The 15905-nt window shown below is 35.6% G+C and overlaps 1 protein-coding gene across 9 annotated transcripts in view; it reads left to right on the forward strand.

Moving 5' to 3' along the window:
- DOCK3 (dedicator of cytokinesis 3) overlaps positions 1-15905 on the forward strand; it is a 599374-nt gene that overhangs the window by 1075 nt on the left and 582394 nt on the right. The gene's annotated exons all lie outside the window — the stretch shown is intronic.

The following is a 15905-nucleotide window of genomic DNA, read 5'->3' on the forward strand; positions in this document are numbered from 1 at the left end:
AATATGCAGTAATTTAAGGAATTGAATGTTAGTTTTACTTTTACAGTGTCAGTATTTGTGACAACTACATGATAGGAGAATTAAGCCACATTGCGTTATTCTAAGTCACCTATCATCTTGTTCAGTTAGAAACATTTAAAATGTTGAGTGTACAGGTTTGTTTTTGTTTTCCCCAAGCTTGTAATGGAAAATTTTAGATAGGAAATTTGTCTGAACATAGATTTTTGTTTCCCATTTCACTGCAGTTTAATCAAGGTTTAGTTCATAATTAACTACAAAATAACTTTTTGAACTGCAGTGGTAACAAATGTTTTGGAATATTTTGGAATACAGGCAAGTTACATGAAAAAGTCATGTAAAAATGCAGTTTACTTAAATTTAAGGACCTGCATAGAGGTCTTCTGTGCTGGTAGAAAATCTTGTTTTGAAAGATACCTTTATGAAAAAAATTAGCTATGCTAAGATGGAAGTTATAAAAGGAGCCCTACTTCTAGAGTCTCTGTCTAGAAGGAGTTGGGAAATGATGCAGAGAGCCAGGATTCACCTCTAGGGACATTTTACCCCTTCTCTTAAGCATTCCCTGAATACCAAGTTGATTCTGTGAAATGAGGAATTGATGTTTTGCTTTCAGAATTGCTTAACTAGAATAACAAGTAATTGATGTGAAAGTGGTTAACTGTCCGGTAGCATCTAAGTGATTAATTTATTTTCTTTTGGGGAGGAACCTCTGAGTAATGGAAAAGGTGGAATTTACAGTAAACTGCTGCAATGTGCAAGTTATTTAACATCATTTTCTTAATGTGTAAATTGGGGATAATGTTTAGCTATCTCACAAGATTGTCAAAATCAAATGAGAGCATATCCAGTGCTTATTAAATGTTAGTTTCTTCTTTTCCCCTTAGTACTTAGGCTAATAGTCATACTAAGTGTATTAGTTCTGGGACAGAGCCATTGCAGGGTAATCAAGGTAGGTGTATGTGAATCTCAAAGCACTATGATTTGGGGTGTGATTTACTCAGCAACATGTAATGAAATTCTTGCATTCCTAGGACTATGTGTTTAGCTTTAGAAAATTGTTATTCCGTGTGGAGAGGAACAGCTTTGGGTACAGGGCAGTACTTAAATGCTTGTTAAATGAGAGACACAGTTATTCTGAAGACATTTCCTTAGCAGATGTGGTTTAATATAATTCAGATGTCTTTTCTGCCAAACTGGGCAACTCTCTTCCTATTTATCTCACAGCTTTCTTCTACTGTCCCTTCGTCCGTTATGGTCTAAAAGTTTTTGTGCAAATTGTTTAAAACTCAGAACAAATTTTTTCCATAAGCATGTTAGGGCTACACTCCTAGGCCTTTTCATAATCCTGTTCACTCTATAAAATACCTTAAATATTGTACTTATAATGAGCAAAATAGTCAATTACAATGGCATTTTAGCTGCATTGTTTAATTGTTGTGAGGACTAGCTTGAAAATTTAACCAGTATCATTGCTTCTATGAGAACATGTTTTAAGTTTCAGCTTTGATTTTTATGACTAACTTGGAGCAGAGATTTCTGTCTCTGCTTGTCAGTCTGTATGTAATCCCACAGTAAGGAGGGAAAATTTATACTTACTTCCCACCAATCTGAAGAAATGTGAGGAGGAGGACCTCCTTTTTCCTGATGTTGGTGAGGGAAGGAGTCCCCTGTTGCAGCAGTGCAAAGAGTTTTTTTCCACTGCAACTGTTCATCTGTATTTGACATTGGTAAGGCTTTTGAGATCGTGTAGTAATATCTGTCCTTTAAATTTTTTATAATATAGGAATTCTGCACAGGTTATAACATTAGGTTATATTTGGTTTACTTATTTATTTATGACTAGGTGATACCTGAGCTTTCCTTTCCATTGTAATATTCTGTGATTGACTTTAGGTGATGGGGAGGGCACTGCTCTTTTTTGAAGATCTATGATGGGCTAATCATTGTGACTTAACATTGCTCTGTAACAGCGTAATGTTATAATGTACATACTATATTAATATTATATATATAATATAATTAAGACTAGTCTTAATTATACAGATGAAGAAACAGGCTCTCAGAAGTTGTTAATCCTTTTTTGTCCTTCAACAATTGTATATTCCCTTAATTTTCTTCTTGGCAATGGGTAGTATTTTGTCATGTACTTGACTGTCTTGCTCTCCTCTAGTTTTATGAGACTATTCTTTACTAAACCTGTTAGCCTATGTTTTGACTCCTTATGTCTCTTCCTCTTAGAGGAACTCTGCTTTCCTTTTTGTTGCCATGAATGCTTAGAAAGCTCTGCATCCTACTATTCTTTATTTTACCTTTCCAAGAAACTTCCTGCTCTGAAGTGCTATAGGTGAGAAAAATCCAGCTATTTTTGTGAAACACTTGTCTTTCTCCATACTGATAGTACCAAAACTACCAAACACAGAAAACAAAACCCAAGAAAATACTTTTCTCACCCTCTAATAGCAGCAGCAGCAGCAAACAGCAACAATAAATAAAACAAAAAAATAAACTAGAATAGAAAAGCAGTAAGGGCGTGAATGAATACATGTTAGTTTGACATCTTAGAAGCAGATGCCCCCTCAGAACGTCATCTTGTTTATTCTCCTGCTGTCATGAGGCAAATTTTTAAATAATTCAGGGATTTATTGCTTATTTTTTTGTAATCCCCATTTAGTAGACCATGAAAAATTTTCTTCATTACCAACCAGAATAATTTACAGTTTAGTTTTCTAATGTTATATATATTTTTTTCCTAATTTAGAACGTAATACATATTTTCTGCTTTACTTTTACCTGATTTCCTCTTGCTTGGTTTTTCCCAGATGGGGAGGGGAACAAAGCAGTTTCTTCTTTCAGCCCTTAGTCCTTAAAAGAAATTTAGCTTATAAAGATCTTGTGGTGCAGAGGAGTCTGAAGGTGGGAAGGGAATAGGTCCATGGAACCAGATCTGAAAGAACCAGTGGTCACAAAATTCGAGTAAAGCTGTTGGTAAACTGACTACAACTCACTGAAATAGCCCAAGGGCAGTATGCTCTTTAGTTACTTGCTACTTGAGGGAAGCCCAACTTTTGAAGTCTCTGGAAGGGCCCTAATACCTCTATTAGAGACATCTACTCCAGGGGTAGAGAATATGTCATATACCCAAGACTTTATATTTTGTTCCGAAAAGTGAGGATATGCTTGATGTCTATGATCAGGGGTATAGTGTTTACAGGGAACTTCCATATTTGATAATTCTACTTGAGCCTTACATCGTAATATCACCTCTCCCCTCTTTTTTAAACAGTTGAGAAAGAAGCTTTAGCTGAGAGAAGTTAAGTGACTGATCTAAGGTACTTAAGCTAGTAAGTGCTCGATTGAGATTTGAACCCAGAACTTTGGGATTCTAAGCCACAGATTATTTTATTACACTGTTGCCTCTGAAAGCAGTTTGTCAGTAGTGTGTGTCTCTGGCTTGAAAGATGAGGCATACTCTACCATTTTTAATTTAAACTGGATATACATTGATAAGTACATGCCAAATTCAGAAGGCAGGTTTTTATATTGCCCTGAGGAGTATGTGGGTACTATTGCCCTCTTTTAAGGCATTGTTAGCAGGGGGAAAGAAATTAAGTAAACGTTTATTGAATGTCTTCTTAAACCAAGATGGATTTATTTTGATCTGTCATTCTATAAAGCAAACAGGAAATAACATGAAATTATAAGCATTTTTAATAGAAAAGTTAATATACAACTCTATTCAACAGAATTCAGGTTTACAGTTCATTTTATCATATAGTATTAGAATATGCTTTAGAAACATAGGACTGTTTTCTGTCTAGCATTTTTAGACAACATTCTGAAGCATGACAATCTCAAAAGAATGACCATTAATTTTTAGTAATTTGTATTTTGAATTTTTTTTTTTAAGACGGAGTCTCACTCTGTCTCCTAGGCTAGAGTGCAGTCGCATCATCATAGCTCACTGCAACCTCAAACTCCTGGGTTCAAACAATTTTCCTGTCTCAACCTCCTGAGTAGCTGGGACTACAGGCATGTCCACCACACTTGGCTAATTTTTCTATTATTTTTTGTAGAGATGGGGTCTAGCTCTTGTTGAGGCTGGTCTTGAACTCCTGGCCTTAAGTAATCTTCCGCCTTGTCCTCCCAGAGTGCTAGGATTACAGGCATGAGACACTGCACCAGCTTTGAATGTTTTTTAAATTCCTGTGTCTTTATTCTTGATTAAAAGAATGATCTGAAATTATTCCCAAGGTGTAAGCTTTATTGGTTATGCTATATTAGGATTTTAGTTCCAATGTTGTACTTTCACTATATGAACAAAGTTGTTTATGATTATGCTTTCAAGTGTCTTGTGTACCCCCTCTTGACAGATTTTTGTATGGAAAAGCAAGATTTTTTTTTTTTCTTCACATAAAGGCTCTAGAAACCTTTAAAAAATAAATACATTACCAATTATTTTAGCTGTGGCTCAGGTACTTGCAATTGATTTGCTATATCACACATTAAGATACTCTAGTAAAGGTAATGACTATATTGGGAAATATCACTCTGAAACTTCCTGTTTTCCTGCTTATCTATAATAGAATAAAATCCCAACCTCTTGCTTCCATCTGTTTCTCCCTCTCCCTTCTAAATTCATTCATGAGCTCTTGGTGATGAGTGAGAACCAACATTGATGGAAGAATTATAGCGTGATAAACACAGAACTTTATAATACAGATTTAGTACCAAACCTTCAACAAATGTACATTTGGCCTTATAAACATATCTACTGACAGTGCCCTCACCACTTCTTGGGACAGCCAATTTTATTGTTAGATAGCTGTAATTAGAACATTCTTCTTGTTCTTTTCTTTTCTTTTTTTTTTTTTGAGGCAAAGTCTCACTCTGTTGCTCTGATTAGAGTGCCAGGCATCAGCCTAGCACACAGCAACCTGCAACTCCTGGGCTCAAGTGATCCTCCTGCCTCAGCCTCCCAGGTAGCTGGGACTATAGGCGTTCACCATGACGCCCGGCTAATTTTTCTATTTTTCAGTAGAGATGGAGTCTCCCTCTTCCTCAGGCTGGTCTTGAACTCCTGAGCTCAAGCAATCCTCCTGCCTTGGCCTCCCAGAGTGTTCGGATTATAAGTATGAGCCACTGCTAGAACATTCTTCTTTATTGAATAGAATAATGACTCTTTGTATTTTTCTTATAAGTCCTTGTTCTGTGCCTACATATAAATAACTTGCATCATAGCCCTGTAATAAGTCATACATTTTAGAACTCTTTGGATTTTATAGATAGTATGGTTTAAGGCTCCAGAACTAAGACTAGGTGGAATGGCATCATTAAGTATATACTATGTTCCCAGCACTTTTATGTATGTTATAGCTCAAATTTGCTTTTTTAGCCTCATCTGTGACTGACTTGTACTTTAAACTTTAGCCAAATTTAACTTCCCCCAGTTCCTCTGTTTGTGCTTATTTATACCAGTGCTGCCATGCACGAGGACTATTTCCTGCCTATTAAACATTTCTTATTGGCTGTGTCATGTCTTTGTTTATATTATTCCTTCTACACAGGTTGCTTTTTCCCTATGTCTTCATCTCTTGAATTATTACCTGTCTGTCAAGGCTTCTCTCACATATTGCTTTCTCTGTAAATCGTTTTCTAGATCCTTGACAACACCCTTCTCTTTCTCCAACCAGTTATATTTTATTCTGCTAAATCCTGTAGTACTTTGTACCTTACAGTGGTGTAGACTAATGTCTTTCCGACTTTGACTATGATCTGTGGTAGAAATACATTTGAAGTTATCTTGTATGTATAATACATATATTAATAGTTATATGTATACATATGTATGAAAAAGTTAAACAAATTTAATGATGTACTACTTTGTCTTACTGTGTGCTTTAAATAGTGTATGCTGATGTTTTCTATTTCATTAAAAATATTGGTGGCAGTTTAATTGAATTTGTGACTCATGGTTAAAATAACATACTTTAGCCTATAAACTCTTTAAAATAGGGATCATGCCATGTTTATGTTTTTTTTTTTTTCTTTTGAGATAGAGTCTCACTCTCACTTGGGCTAGATTGCAATGGTCTGATCATAGCTCACTGCAACCTCAGACTCCTGAGCTCAAGTAATTCTCCTGCCTCAGCCTCTCGAATAGCTGGGGCTAACAGGCATGCACCACCATGCCTGGCTAATTTTTTTCTATTTTTAATAGAGACAGGGTCTCGTTCTTGCTCAGGCTGGTCTCGAACTCTTGAGCTCAAGTGATCCTCCTGCCTTGGCCTCCCAGAGTGCTAGGATTACAGGCGTGAGCCACTGCACCCGGCCTATCTTTGTATTCTTAGCAGACATAATTCAGTATCTGGCCTACAGAAGTTTTTATATATGCATTTGTAGTATTGAATTGGACATTTTTGTTAATGTGACATAAAGCCTGATTTTTGGAGACTTTGAAGCTGCCATTTCACACTATTTGCTCATTGAATTTATAACAACTAAACTCTAGGTTTTATTTCATATGAAGTTAAACTGTATCTCTTCTATCTTGAACTTGTGTGATTGATATTAAACAAACAAGTCAAATTTTAGTTTCAGTTTTTAAAGATTTAAAAGATTTATTTCTGTTACATTTTAACCACTGTGTTTGTCAACTCTTTTTGAAGCTTAAATTTGTGATCCCACATATTATCTTTTTCTTGAACCTTTATCTACACAATTGATAAGCCTATCTTCTTTTTCCAAGTGGCTATTAAAAATGTTCAATAGGATAGGAAAAAATTTTATTTCCCTAGAAGGAAGTGTCTAATGTCTAAAAAAGTGTTCTGAATGCAAATTATCTGGATGAACATTTCATGACATTGCCAGCTGTGCCACCTTCGTGAACCCGATAGTGTTTGGGGTTAGGGTGGGCTCCTGGCCAGACTGTGGTCTTTGGTAGAGGTATTTTAGAGGATGAAAGATTCTGCTAAGAGGTCTATGTGGATTTACTTTTAAGCATGAGGAATGACAAATACCAGCATTGAAAAAGTGTTGACTCCATTTTCATCTTCATGTACAGGAGCAAGGGTGGCACTAGTTTTCTTGAGTTTTGTTTCTGACATTCTCTCCACATTCCCTACACTGTATATATGGTAGACAACTCACCCTTTTCCAGACAGGCCTGTAAGTTTCCTATGTTTGTTGCTTTGCTCAGGTTGTTATATCAGTGGTCCTCAACCTTTTTGACACCAGGAACAAGTTTCATGGAAGATGACTTTCCACAGATGGTGTGGTGGGTGATATGGAGTTCAGGCAGTGATTCAAGGCCAGTTTGCTGACAGGCCATGGACCAGTAACAGGCTTCGGCCCTCGGGGTTGGGAACAGCAGTATTGAATGACTAGAATACTATGACTGCCATTATGTACCTGAGAAATGACAACTGAAAAAGCTCAAATGTCGTCTCCTCTTTGTGCCTTTCCCAGCTCTGCCTGATATAAGTAAGCATTTCTTCTTCTCCTACTGTAGTTGGTATCCACCTCTAGTATGGCATTTATCCCTTTAGATCATGCTTAATTGCATCTCTTTGTCATAGGAGACTGAGTTTTTTGAGGACAAGGAACTTTATTTTCATGTTTGTATCATCAGGACCTAGTACACAGTACTAGTCCTAGTACACTAGTACATAGTGAGTGATCAATGAATATTTAATTAAAAGTCCAACCTAGTGAAGAGTTTTATTTGCTTTGTTAATCTTGATGGCATTTTAAAAGGCAGACTGTACATCTAATAATATTTGATTGTTAGAAATTTGGAACAACATGAATATACTTTGTTTCTTGGTTTTTCTCTTTCCTGAGCCTGTCAGAGAGGTTTACTGTCCACAGCTGAGTTCAAAGACTGATTTTGGGTGGAAGCCTTAGGATTCCCATATGAATCCTTCTCTACGTAGTGTTTCACAGTTATCACAGCAGTGATTCAGAAATCTTGCAGCAGGTAATTGGGATGCAGTTTGAACTTATTCCAACAATGCCTGTTTCGTTTGACACTTGGGGAATGCTATGTTTTGGATGAGTGACTTTTCCAAAGAACTCAAGCTTAAACCTTTAAGAAGAAATTTTATCTATTTTTGTTGGATTTTTCCTAAAACATAGCATATTCTAGTCTTCCCTGTATTTTGAATTCAATTACACTGAATACATTTGAGCTTTTTATTTTTCTATGTAACATTTTCCTCTGATTACATAACATATATATCATTATAGAAATGTCAGTAAATATAGAAAAATACACACACACACAAATAAAGGAAATGTCATTTTTTTGTCCCTAGACAGAACCCCTCTCAACATATTGACATATCTTTCCACTCTTTTTTATGTATATATGTTTAAGGAGACATTTAGAATTAATTTAGGACCTTATGGTTTATGTTGTCTTATAATCTACTTTTATTTTAAATATGTTATACTGTGAACATTTTCTTATATCTGGAATGTTCATTATTGTAATGACTGCTGTTGCCTGATATGGATATACTCTAATTTTCTACTTTTGAGCAGTTGGTTGTTTGAAGTGAACTATTGCCAAGTTGTCCTGTAGGGTAGTGAGGGTACTTGTTTTCTGCACCCTTGTTAGCATAGGGCATTATTTCCTCTACAGACTTGCATTTTCAAAAATTTCAAAATTGATACATACTTGAGAGGAATAAATTCTCATAAAAAAAATGAGCACTTGTAGAACAACATCAGTATCATTACTTACAATCATATACCACTGGCTCAGTATATTTATATATTATATACTTATATTTATTACAGCTTAAATATTTGAGTATGTTTAAACATATCAAAACATTTTCATTTCAAAAAGTTCCTTCCCGCCATCCATAGTGCATTACAAAAGTAAAAGGCAGGAAGGAACTTTTTTTAAATGAAAATTTTTTGATATGTTTAAACATACTGAAATATTTAAGCTATGATATATAAATATATATATAATATATAAATATACTGAGCGAGTGGTGTATGATTCTAAGTAATGATACCGTGGTTGTTCTACAAGTGCTTATTTGTTCTACTTCTTGGGTATCAGTTGTTTAACTGAATTTCTGATGATTTGACCTTATTAATACAAACAAGTGATTATGATGTTAATACAGTGATAATTTGTTTTTTCCTCACTGAAATCCATAGGAAAATTTTTAGTTCCAATTTGTGGTTCTCTTGTTTATTTGTTCCTCTTCTCATCTGGGTTGTGATGCTCGTAGGGAATTTCAGAGGAGGGGATATGTGGGATTCTTTGACTCACTATCAGTGAATTTAAATGGTATTTTTGTTTTGGTATCATTTTTTACCTCTGTACATTTCTTTTTTCTGTAGCTACTTGGGGTATTATCCTTTTCCAATTTGGTAGCAACTCATTGCTGTTTGCTTCTCTCCCCAGCCATACATTTGCAAGCTGGACCTGAATTGAACTTGGTCAAGGGAAACTGAGTAATCAGAGGTGTGAAAAAATAAAGTGGCTCCTTTCCTTTCCTGTGGTGTGAGATTCAGTTTCTTTGTGATAGACTCAATCCTGTTAAAAGAACTTTCTGACTCATGGTCAAAGCCCTTTAGGAATGCCTGTCTTTGGAACAGAGGCAGTACTCTGGGAGTGGTGGAACCCAATGTAAATTTGGTCTGTGTAGAGGGAAGTTTCTCTTCTGGGTGGATGCACGTGGCTGTGACATATGATAGTGCCGCAACCATCTAGTCATGAGGAAAGCAAGGAAGGAGGGGGTTTTGTTTTATTTTTCAGTATAGGAATGGGAAGAAACACTTAGTACTTGGAGCACTATGGATGGCGGGAAGGAACTTTTTGAAATGAAAATGTTTTGATATGTTTAAACATACTCAAATATTTAAGCTGTAATAAATATAAGTATATAATATATAAATATACTGAGCCAGTGGTATATGATTGTAAGTAATGATACTGATGTTGTTCTACAAGTGCTCATTTTTTTTTTTTTTATTCGCTCTCTCAGAACTTATAGCAGGTTTCTGTGTTAGGTATATAGAGTAATGATCGGTTTTAATTGGTTAACTCTTTACCTTGGTATTTTTTGTTCTTATTTTTATTGTGGTTAGATATGCATGACATTTGCATTTTGCCCATTTTAAGTGTACAATTGAGTGGCATTAAATGTATTCAAAGTGTTTATAACCAGTACCATTTATTTCCAGAACTTTTTCATCATCCCAAATAGAAACTCTGTACCCATTAAGGAATAACTCCCCATTTCCCTGTATCCCCAACCCCTGGTAACCTCTATTCTACTTTGTGTCTCTATGAATTTGACTATTCTAGGTACCTCATATAAGGGAAATCATATAATATTTATTCTTTTGTGTCTGGCTTATTCCACTTAGCCTAAAATTCTCAAGTTTCATCTGTGTTGTAGTACATATAAAAATTTCCTTCCTTTTTTATAGCTGAATAATATTCTGTTGTATGTGTATGTATCCCGTTTGTTTATCCATTTATCTGTCGATAGATACACTTAGGTTGTTTCTATCTTTCAGCTGCTGTGAATAAAGCTGCTGTGTAGATATCTGTTTGAGTCCCTATTTTCAGTTCTCTTGAGTAGATACCTAAGATTGGAATTGCTGGATCATATATTATTCCATGTTTAACTTTTGAAAATATCTCCAAACATTTTTCATTCCTGTCAGCAATGCATGAGGGTTCCTGTTCCTCCACATCCTCCACCAACACTTTTTATTCTCCACTTTTAAAAAAAATACTAGCCACATTAATGTGCATGAAGTGGTATCTCATTGTGGTTTTGAATTGCATTTTCCAACTCAGTGATTAGTGATACTGAGCATCTTTTCATGTGATTTTTGGCCATCTGTATATCTTCTTTGGAGAAATGTCTGTTCAAGTCTTTTGCCTGTTTTTGAATTGGATTGTTTGCTTTATGTTGTTGAGTTGTAGGAGCTCTTTATATTTTCTGGCTATTAATCCCTTATCAGATAGGTGAATTGAAGATATTTTTGCCCATTTTGTGGTGATATTTTCACTCTCTTGGTAGTGTCTCCAGATGTATAAAAGTTTCTAATTTTGATGAAGTCCAATTTATTTTTTTTCTTATCTGTGCTTTTGGTGTCATACTTAAGAAACTATTGCCAAATTCACCATTATGAAGATTTTCCCATATGGTTCTTGTAAATTTGCTTTTATTGTGATAAAATATATGTGACATAAAATTTGCCATTTTGACTATTTTTCATTGCAGAGTTCCATGACATTATGTTCATATTATTGTGCAGCCATTACCACTATCTCCAGAATTTTTTCATCATCTCAAATTGAAATTTTATATCCATTAAACCATAACTCCCTATTCCCCCTCTCCCCTAACACCTGGCAACTACTATTCTACTTTTAAAAAATTTTTTTTTTTGTGAAAAGGTCACACTCTTGCCTAGACTGAAGTGCAGGGGTATGATCATGGCTCACTGTAACCTTGAACTGCTAGGCTCAAGCGAGCCTCTTGCCTTAACCTCCTAAGTAGCTAGGACTATGGGTGTGCACCACCATGCCCAGCTAATGTTTTAATTTTTAATTTTTTTTGTAGAGATGGGATCTTGCTATGTTGTCCAGGCTGATCTCAAATGCCTGGCCTCAAGTGATCCTCCTGCCTCAGCCTCCCAGAGTGCTGAGATTGTAGATGTGAGCACCATGCATGACCACTATTCTGTCTTGGTGGGTTTTTCTTTCTTTTTTTTTTTTTTAAGAGATGGTGTCTTGCTGTGTTGCCTAGGCTGGTCTTGAACTCCTGGCCTCAAGAGATCCTCCCATGCCCGCCTCCCTAGTAGCTAGGACTATAGGCATGTGCCACCATGCCGGCTAATTTTTCTATTTTTTGTAGAGATGAGGTCTCGCTATGTTGCCTATGTTTCCCAAGCTGGTCTTGAACTCCTGGCCTCAAGTGATCCTCCCATTTCGGCCTCCCAGAATGCTAGGATTACAGGGATGAGTCATCACACCTGGCCCCCAGCTAATTTTTAAATTTTTTGTAGAGATTAGGGGTCTTGATATATTGCCTAGGCTAGTCTGAAACTCCTGGCCTCAAGTGATCCTCTTGTCTTGGACTCCCAAAGCACTGGGATTATAGGTGTGAGCTACTGCACTGCACCTGGCCTTGTTGTGGTTTTGATTTGCATTTCCCTAATAATTAGTGATGTTGAGAATCTTCTCATGTACTTATTTGGACATTTGTATGTTGTCTTTGTAAAAAATGTCTATTAGAGTCCTTTGCTAGTATTTTAAATCAATTTTTTTTTGTTTAATTGTAGTTCTTTATATATTCTGGATATTAATCCCTTATCAAATGTATGGTCTGCAGATATTTTTCTCCCATTCTGTAGTTTGCCTTTTTACTCTGTTGATAGTGTCCTTTGATACACTGTGAAAGTTTTTAAGTTTGATAAAGTCTAATTTACATAATTTTTCCTTTGCATATGCCTTTTATGTCATGTCCAAGAAATCATGGTTAGATCCAATGTCATGAAGCTTTCCCTCTGTTTTCTTCTAAGAGTTTTATAGTTGTAGCTTTTATGTTTAGATATTTGATCCATTTCAAGTTAATTTTTGTATGTGGTATATATAACAAGGGTCCAGTTTCATTCTTTGTGGATATCCAGTTTTCCCAGTACCATTTATTAAGGATATCGTTCTTCTTCCATGGAATGATATTGACACCCTGTCAAATCATTGTTAGTGTTTCGAAATACAGTTGATTTTTGTCTGTTGATTTTGTATCCTGTAACTTTGCTGATTTCATTTATTCTAAGAGTTTTTTTTGGTGTGTGTATGTATAATCTTTAGGATTTTCTACATATAAGATCATGTCTTCTTTGAATAGAGACAATTTCACTTATTCCTTTCCAATTCCTCCCCCCCCCCCCTTTTCTTGCCTAATTGCTCTGGCTAGGTCTTGGAATACTATGTTGAGTGGAAGTGGTAAGAACTGGCATCTTGTTTTGTTCTTGTTCTTAGAGGAAAATCTTTGCCTTTCACCATTGAGTATGGTAACTGTGAGCTGTTCCTACATAGTCTTTATAATGTTGAGGTAGTTTACTTCTATTCTTAGTTTATTGAGTGTTTTTATGGTTAAAGGCTGTTGAATTTTGTGTGGTGCCTTTGCTACATCAACTGAGGTGATCATATAGTTTTGTCCTTCATTGTGTTCATGTGTATTATGTTGATCGATTTTTATGTGTTGAACCCTCCTTGCAGTCTAGGAATAAATCCCACTTGCTCATGGTGTGTAATCCTCTTACTGTGCTGTTGAATTTGACTTGATAGTGGTTTTCTGAGGATTTTTGCTTCAGTGTTCATGATGGATATTGGTCTCTAATTTTCTCATAGTGTCTTTTTCTGGCTTTGATATCAAGGTAATGCTGGCCTTATAGAGTGAGCTTGGAAGGGTTCCCTCTTCAATTTTTTTGGAAAACTTTCAAGAGGATTGGTATTAATTCCTACTTGAAAGTTTGGTAGAATTCTGCAGTGAAGCCATCTGGTCCTGGGCTTTTCTTTGTTGGGGAGGTTTCTGATACTGGTTCAGTCTCCTTACTCATCGTTGGTTTGTATAGATTTTTCATTTCTTCATGAATCAGTCTTGGTAGTTTTGTATTTCTAGGAACTTGTTCATTTCTTCTAGATTAACCAATTGTTGGTAGTATTCTCTTTTAATCATTTTTATTTCTGTAGAATTGGCAATGTCCCTATTCATTTCTAGTTATAGTAATTTGTTTTCTCTCTTTTTTTTCTTAGTCTGGCTAAAGGTTTACAATCTAGCTAAAGTTCTGCCTTTTATGTTGATCTTTTCAAAGAACCAACTTTTTGCTTTTGTTGATTTTTTCTATTGTTTTTTAATATTTTATTTATCTCTGCTCTAATCTTTAGTATTTTACTACTTTTGCTAGGGTTGGGTTTAGTTAGTTCTTCTTTTTGTAGACCCTTAAGTTATAAAGGTAGGATGTTGACTTGAGATCTTTTTTCTTTTTTAGTGTAAGCATTTATAGTTATAAATTTTCTTTGTAGCCCTGCTTTCTCTATCCCATAAATTTTGGTATGTTTTGTTTTTGTTTTTGTTTTTTTTTTTTTTGAGACAGAGTCTCACTGTTGTTGCCCAGGCTAGAGTGAGCGCCGTGGCGTCAGCCTAGCTCACAGCAACCTCAAACTCCTGGGCTCAAGCGATCCTCCTGCTTCAGCCTCCCAAGTAGCTGGGACTACAGGCATGTGCCACCATGCCCGGCTAATTTTTTGTATATATATTTTTAGTTGGTCAATTAATTTCTTTCTATTTTTAGTAGAGACGGGGTCTCGCTCAGGATGGTTTCGAACTCCCAACCTCGAGCAATCCGCCCGCCTCGGCCTCCCAGAGTGCTAGGATTACAGGCGTGAGCCACCGCGCCCGGCCTGTTTTTGTTTTTATTCATCTCTATTTTCTGATTTCTCTTTTGATTTCTTCTTTTACCCATTGATTGTTTAGGAGTGTGTTAATTCCTATGTATTTGTGATATTTCCAGTTTTCCTTCTTTTACTGATTTTTATGTGCTTTATGTTGTAGTTAGAGTAGATACTTTATATGGTGTTTATCTTTTAAAGACTGTTGAAACTGAATTTCATGACCTAGCATATGGTATATCTTGGAGTATGTCCCATGTGTACTCAAGAAGACTGTACATGTGTCTTTTAAATCTAGTTTGGTTTATCGTGTTGTTCAAGTCCTCTGTTTCCTTCTGTATGGTTATTCTATCCGTTATTGAGCATGTACTAGTGAAGTCTCCAATTATTATTGTTCAACTGTCTATTTTTCCAATCAAGTCTGTCAATCTTTGCTTCATATATTCTGTTATTAGGTACCTAAATGTGTGTAATTGTTATATCTTCTTTGCTGTATTGGACCTTTTACTAACATATAATGTCCTTGTTTGTCTCTTGTGACTTTTTTTTTTTTTTTTTTTTTGAGAGAGAGTCCTGCTCTGTTGCTGGGGCTAGAGTACCATGGCATTAGCCTAGCTCACAGCAACCTCAACTCCTGGGCTAAGGCGATTCTCCTGCCTCAGCCTCCTGAGTAGCTGGGATTACAGGCATGCATCACCACACCCAGATAATTTTTCTATTTTTAGTAGAGATGGGGTCTCACTCTTTCTTGCTCAGGCTGGTTTCAAACTCCTGAGCTCAAATGATCCTCCTGCCTTAGCCTCTCAGAGTGCTAGGATTACAGGTGTGAGCCACCATGTCTGGCCTCTTGTAACCTTTTTTGATTTAAAATCTATTTTGTATTGATAATAATATAGCCATACCTGCTCACTTTTGTTTATTATTTGCATAGAATATCTTTTTCCATCCTTTTTCTTTCAGTCTGGTTGTGTCTTTGGATCTGAAATGAGTCTATTTTAGACTGCATATAGTTGGATCATTTAAAAAAATGTTTTCTGCTATTCTTTTGGTTTGAGAGTTTGCTGTATTTACATTTAAAGTAAATACTGATAAAGGGGGAACAATGTCTGTTATTTTGATACTTTTTTCTATATGCCTGATATCTTTTTTGCCCCTCTTTTCCTGAATTACTGTGTTTTTTTATATTTAGCTGATTTTCTTTTGTGGTGAAACATTTAAATTTTATTCTCATTTCCTATTGCTACATTCTTTGTGGTTAACAAGGGTATTAAATATAACAAGGTAAAGCCATAACATTCTAATTTGCATTTATATCAGCTTAACTTCTCTAATGTACAAAATCTTTGCTCCTATAACAGCTCCATTCTCCTTTCAGTTATTGATGTCATAAAAATACATCTTTATATTTTGTGTCAAAAAGAATAGACTACAAATTGTTTTGTAAATG

Source organism: Microcebus murinus, chromosome 1 (genome assembly GCF_040939455.1).
Source record: "Microcebus murinus isolate Inina chromosome 1, M.murinus_Inina_mat1.0, whole genome shotgun sequence".
NCBI lineage: Eukaryota > Metazoa > Chordata > Mammalia > Primates > Cheirogaleidae > Microcebus > Microcebus murinus.